A 6,002-nucleotide genomic window follows, 5' to 3' on the forward strand; every position below is an offset into this window, starting at 1 on the left:
ACCTTATGCTCAGTGAAATAAGCCAGACACAGAAGGACAAGTACTGTCTGATTCCACTCACATGAGGTCCTAGAGGAGTCAAATCCACAGAGACAGGAAGTAGATGGTGCGGGCCAGGGGCTGGGGGAGGGGTGGGGAGTCAGTGTTTCATGGGGACAGAGTTTCAGTTTGGGAAGATGAGAAAGTTCTGGAGATGGATGGTGGGGATGGTTGCACAACAATGTGAATGTATTTTTTTTTAATTAATTTATTTTTGGCTGTGTTGGGTCTTCGCTGCTGTGCGTGGGCTTTCTTTAGTTGCAGCGAGCGGGGGCTACTCTTTGTTGCGGTGCGCGGGCTTCTCATTGTGGTGGCTTAGGCACACGGGCTCAGTAGTTGTGGCTCGTGGGCTCTAGAGCGCAGGCTCAGTAGTGGTGGCACATGTGGGATCTGCCTGGACCAGGGATCGAACCCGTGGCCTCTGCATTGGCAGGCGGATTCTTAACCACTGTGCCACCAGGGAAGCCCCAATGTGAATGTATTTAATGCCACTTAACTGTGCACTTAAAAATGGTTAAAATGGTAATTTAATGTCACATGTAATTTACCACAATTTAAAGCAATTTAAAAAATGGAGTATGATTAAAAAAACATCTTTCCCCTATCAAGTAATTGGTTACCCAGAAGTAAAGGCTGTGCAGGAAAGACAGGGTAAATGCCTGATTCTTGACTTTTCTTTAGCAGTTTTCACAATAATTTGTTACTTCCTCAGTATCCACAAAAGATCACCAGAGAGTTTTTTTTTTTTCTCTTTTGTGTCACTATGAACTCATGGATGTAACATCTGATGTGTTTCTATCCATTGAATATCTTATTCTTCTCTTATGCCCACATTGTTTCGTCTTTGGCCAGTGGAAACCTCTTTGAGTTGGCCCCTAAGTCCTTTTGATGTGACCCAGTGGCCTTAAGGCCCTCATAGTTCTGGGGAGTCTCCTGGCGGCCCAGTGGTTAAGACTCTGCATTTCCAGTGCAGGGGGCATGAGTTCCATCCCTGGTTGGGGAACTAAGATTCCACATGCTGCGTGGTGCAGCCAAAAAAAAAAAAAAAAAAAAAAGAGCTCATAGTTCTGGCACAGCATGATGCTTTCTGCTCATCCCATACTTCACAGCCCCAGCCCTGGACCCGGCCATTTCTCCAAGGAGCCCTGCTTCCTTTTAACGGGAGATGATATTTAGAGACCGTAATCTGACCACAAAGTTAGGAAATCCACATTTTCTTCACTCATCTTTTGACTTTGAAAATATTTCAGACCTACAGAAGTTGCAAGACGATGACAATGAACTCCCATAGACCCTTCCTCTAGGTCAGGGGTCACTATCTGCTCTAAGCCTGTTTTTGTAAATAAAGTTGTATTGGCACATGGCCAGGCCCATTCATTTACACATGGTCCGGGGCAGCTTTCCCCGATGACAACAGTCACTGTGACAGAGACTGTCTGCCCCTCAATGCCAAAAATATTTACTATTTGGCTCTTTGCAGAAAAAGTCTGCAGACCCCTGAGCTAGATGCTCCCACAGTTAACCTTTTGCTTTATATTTCTCTATAAACATAATCTAAAAGTATACAATCTATTCCATAAAGAATATACACATTTTTTATTCTTTTTCTCAATTATTTTCTAAGTAATTTGAAAGTGGGCAACATCATGCAACTTGACTCCAAAAAAACAAACAAAAAAACCAAATGTATTTCCTGCAAACAAACACCTCCTGTTATGTAACCAGAATGTGTTGGTCAAATTCAGGAAATCTAGCACTGATACAATAATAGTATTTAATATACAGCCCATATGAAAATTTCAACCGTTGTCCCAATATTGTCTTTTACAGCAACTCCCCCCTCCCCCCTCCCCTGTTGTTGTATTCAGTTGGGGATCACTCATTGCATGTAGTTTCATATATCTCTGATCTCCTTTCTTCTGAGACAGCTTTAGCCTTTTTTTGTTGTTGTTGTCTCTTTTGACCTTTTACGACCTTGACTCTTTCCAAGAGACCAGGCCAATTATTCTGTGGGATGCCCCTCAGTGTGGGTTTGTCTGATGGTTCCCACCATCAGATGCAGGTGATCCACGTTTGGCAGGAATATCCTAGAAGTGATGTGTCCTTCTCAGTGCCTTGTATCAGGAGGCCCAGGAGGTCCATGAGGCCCATTTTTTTCCCCCATTCCCGGTGTGTTTACTTTGTGTCTTGGTTAAGCTGCTATTCACCAGGTTTCTAAGTAAGGCATTTTCCCCTTTGTAACTGATAAATCATCTGTAGGAAAATACTTTGAGATTATGTAAATATCCTGCTCCCCAACAAACTTCCACCTAATTAGCATTCACTGATGAATCCTGCTCGGATCAATTATTGCTGGGATGGTTACCAAATGGTGATTTTTTAAACTCTGTTATTGAGTCAGTGCCTGGGAGTGGGATTGCTGGATCATACGGAATGGTCAATCTTTTTTTTTTCCTAATTGTTTTTTAAAATACACATAACATAAAATGAACCGTGTTGTACATTTCAGAGGTATGGCTGAATGAACACATTCGTCATTTTGCAACTGTCATCACCATCCATCTGCAGAACTCTTTTCACCTTGTAAAACTGAAACTCTGTCCTCATTGAACAGTAACTCTGAATCCCCCCCCTTTCCCTGCCCCTGGCACCCACCATCCTACTTTCTGTGTGATTTTTTTTTTAAAAAATTTATTTATTTATTTTATTTTTGGCTATGTTGGGTCCTCGTTGCTGTGCGTGGGCTTTCTTTAGTTGCAGTGAGTGGGGGCTACTCTTTGTTGCGGTGCTTGGGCTTCTCATGGCAGTGGCTTCTCTTTGTTGTGGAGCACAGGCTCTAGAGTGCAGGCTTCAGTAGTTGTGGCCCACGGGCTTAGTTGCTCCACGGCATGTGGTATCTTCCTGGACCAGGGCTCGAACCCGTGTCCTCTGCACTGGCAGGCTGATTCTTAACCACTGCGCCACCAGGGAAGCCCCATGTCTGTGTGATTTTAAGATTGTTCATTGTTGATGCTCAAATTGTCTCAGGTTTGGCCAGCCTGTGTTTCCCCCATGGGTCCCCATCCTTCTCGGAGCCCTTCCTTACTCTCTGGTGCATCAAGACATTCCAGGCTCACCTTGTATGCTTTCTGCCCCATCCCTGGAATCAGCCATTTCTCCCTAGAGTCCTGGATCCCTTCTTTTTTTTTAAGGGCATGATATTTAGAAGCCAAGATCTGGGTACTAGGTGTGCTCATTCCTATTGGGTTATCTCAGTGGATGGAGTCAGGAAATTGATTTGTGCTTAAATATCAAGTCCACATGGATACTTTAATCCCATTTCATCCCTGTGGGGGTTCTTCTATTTCATCTTTGCACCTTCTTTCTCCCCCAGTGAACACCTGATTCCTAATAATATCAACACACTTGCTGCTTCGCCACATTTGCTACTTCACTCAGTCCCACAGTACACGATAGTTTCAGAATCACTACATCTATGCCACTCCCAAAAACAAATGTACTGAACCAAGTTTAAATTTTTTTTTGCAGTTCCCTTTGCCTTTAGAGTGAGTAGTGTGTCCAAAAGTTGCATAAGTTGGTTCTTTTCTATTTCTGTGAGGTTATGTTTTTCATTTGACATATCGTTCAGTTCATTTGTTTTCTATTTATAGTCCATCTTAAAGCTTCTGTCCTCCATCGTTGTTGATTTAAATTTTTGTTGAATATAGAAAGCATTAACAGTTTAAAAACTATACAAAGAGGAAAACACAAAGGGTGTCATCCCCTCCTCTCTTCAATTTCAATCCCATCCACTCTTGTAGGTAACCAATTTGATTGGTTCTTGGTTTATCTTTCCTTTTGCAAAAACAAGCTACGTGGCTATTTTACTCCCCCCTTCTTTATTATACAAAAGGTAACATACTACATATACTCTTGTACTTCCCCCTCAACTTAACAATACATCCTGGAAATCACCCCATTCCGCTCCCAGAGATCACCCTCATTCTTTTTCATGGCTGCGTAGTACTCCACTGTGAAGTGCCGTGTAATGCATCAGCCTCTCTCCTGTGTACAGACATCTGGGTTGCTTCTAATATTTTACACTTACAAATGACGATGAATAACCTTCTGCATACTCACTTGTGTATCATTAAAGCTGTGTTTTCAGGACAGATTTCTAGAAGGGGGACTGCTCTTCTGTAGCATGGGGATAATCGTAAGATTAAATAAGGTATAATGCACATATGGCCTTTCACCCAGGCAGCAGGTACTTCATGGCAGAAGGTCACCACTGTTGGACAGCTTGGCCTCAAATTAGCCAAACTCTGTTCTCTCATAGCATTTTAGTCTAGTTCTCAATTTGCTCTCCCAGCCTGGGGTCAGGGGCTCAGCTGGGGTTGGGGTTTAGTCGGGGTTGGGGCTCCACTAGAGTTGGGACTCAGCTTGGCATCGGGGCTCAGCTTGGGGTCAGGGTTCAGTTCAGGGTCAAATCTCAACCAGGGTCAGGGGTCAGGGTTGGAGTCAGGCTATGGTCATGGGCTCAGCCAAGGTCAGGATTCAGCCTGGGATCAGGGCTCAGTCCAGGATCAGGGCTCAGTCTAGGACCAGGGCTCAGTCCAAGGTCAGGACTCAGCCTGGGATCAGGGCTCAGCTGGGGTTGGGGGTCAGCCTGGGTCAGGGATCAGAGTTGGGGTCAGCCTATGGTCACAGGTTCGGCCAAGGTCAGGGTTCAGCCTGGGATCAGGGCTCAGTCCAGGGTCCAGGCTCAGAACATGCCGTGTGTCTCTCTGTGAATGTGCCTGGGTCAGGTGGTCCCTTGTGAGGCTGGGACTGGGTCTCGGGTGCTCATCCCCTCCCCCCTCCCCCCAGCTGCCTGCACAGCCCCTCCTCTCACAACCCCCCCCCTTCAGATCTGTTTCTGCTTGGTCACCCCCAGTGACGAGATGCTGCTACTTCCCAGGGCGCCCCTCCTTCTGAGCTTCCCTGTAACTGTCCTGCTGCGGAGCTGAGCAATGATCTCAGGGTTCAGGTGCTGGGCGGGGGCCACAGTCCCTGGGCTGTCCTCAGCCCCTGTGTCCTGCCCACCCGCCACTCATGGGGGACACCAGAGCCCCTCAGACACCTGTGTCTCCCCCCTCAGACACTGGCCAGGGCCGTGCCTCCCCCCTCAGGCCCCCCAAACATCACTCCACACATCATCCCTGACTTCCTCTCCCCGACCTGGTGCCCACACACCTCCGTCCTCACCCTTCTCTGGTTGAGTCAGTGTGAGCCGGGTCAGGATGGTTGTGCGGTGGCGGTGGGGTGAGCTCCCCACTTCTGTGAGCCCCTCCGCATCCAGAGGTGAGGTGCGGCCCGGGTGGCGGTCCCCAGCAGCTCTGCTCCTAGCAAAGCCAGCTCAGGGGGCAGGAGAGGCAACAGAAAACCTGGGGCAAGAGGGTCTCGCCACGGAGGCACCGGGTGGACGTGTGGGTGCGTGGGATTCACCTCCCGGCTGTGTGCTCTTCTGCGGGACCCGGGACGGACACAGCCTCTCCAGGCCTCGGTTTCCCCTTCTGTGGACTGCGTGGTCCTGGCCCTGCCGTGAGGCTGAAACGGGGTGCATCTGCGCTATCGATGAGGAAGCTGGTGGTGCTCCTGTGTGTGCGGCCGCTTGACGCACACTTATTAAGCACCTACTGTGTGCCAGGCGGGCTTGGAGCAGTTGGGGAGCCGGTGACGGTGACGGAACAGCGAGTCCTGCAGGGAGTAGCTCATGGGGGCGGGGAAGTCGTCCAGCCCGGGTGTCACAGGGGAACAGGTTCCCCCCCCTCTGGGACGGGGCGGGGACCCCACCTGCAATGAGGGACCGCGGTCTCGCAGCAGGCAGCAGCCGCAGCGCCCTCCGGGAGTCCGGGTGGGAAGCGACCGTTGGGATGCCCCTCCCCGTCCCGGCCTCACCCTCACCCTGGGGGTACCTTGAACATAACAGGAAATTTCAAATA

This window comes from Eubalaena glacialis, chromosome 4, assembly GCF_028564815.1.
Source record: "Eubalaena glacialis isolate mEubGla1 chromosome 4, mEubGla1.1.hap2.+ XY, whole genome shotgun sequence".
NCBI classification, from domain to species: Eukaryota; Metazoa; Chordata; class Mammalia; order Artiodactyla; family Balaenidae; genus Eubalaena; species Eubalaena glacialis.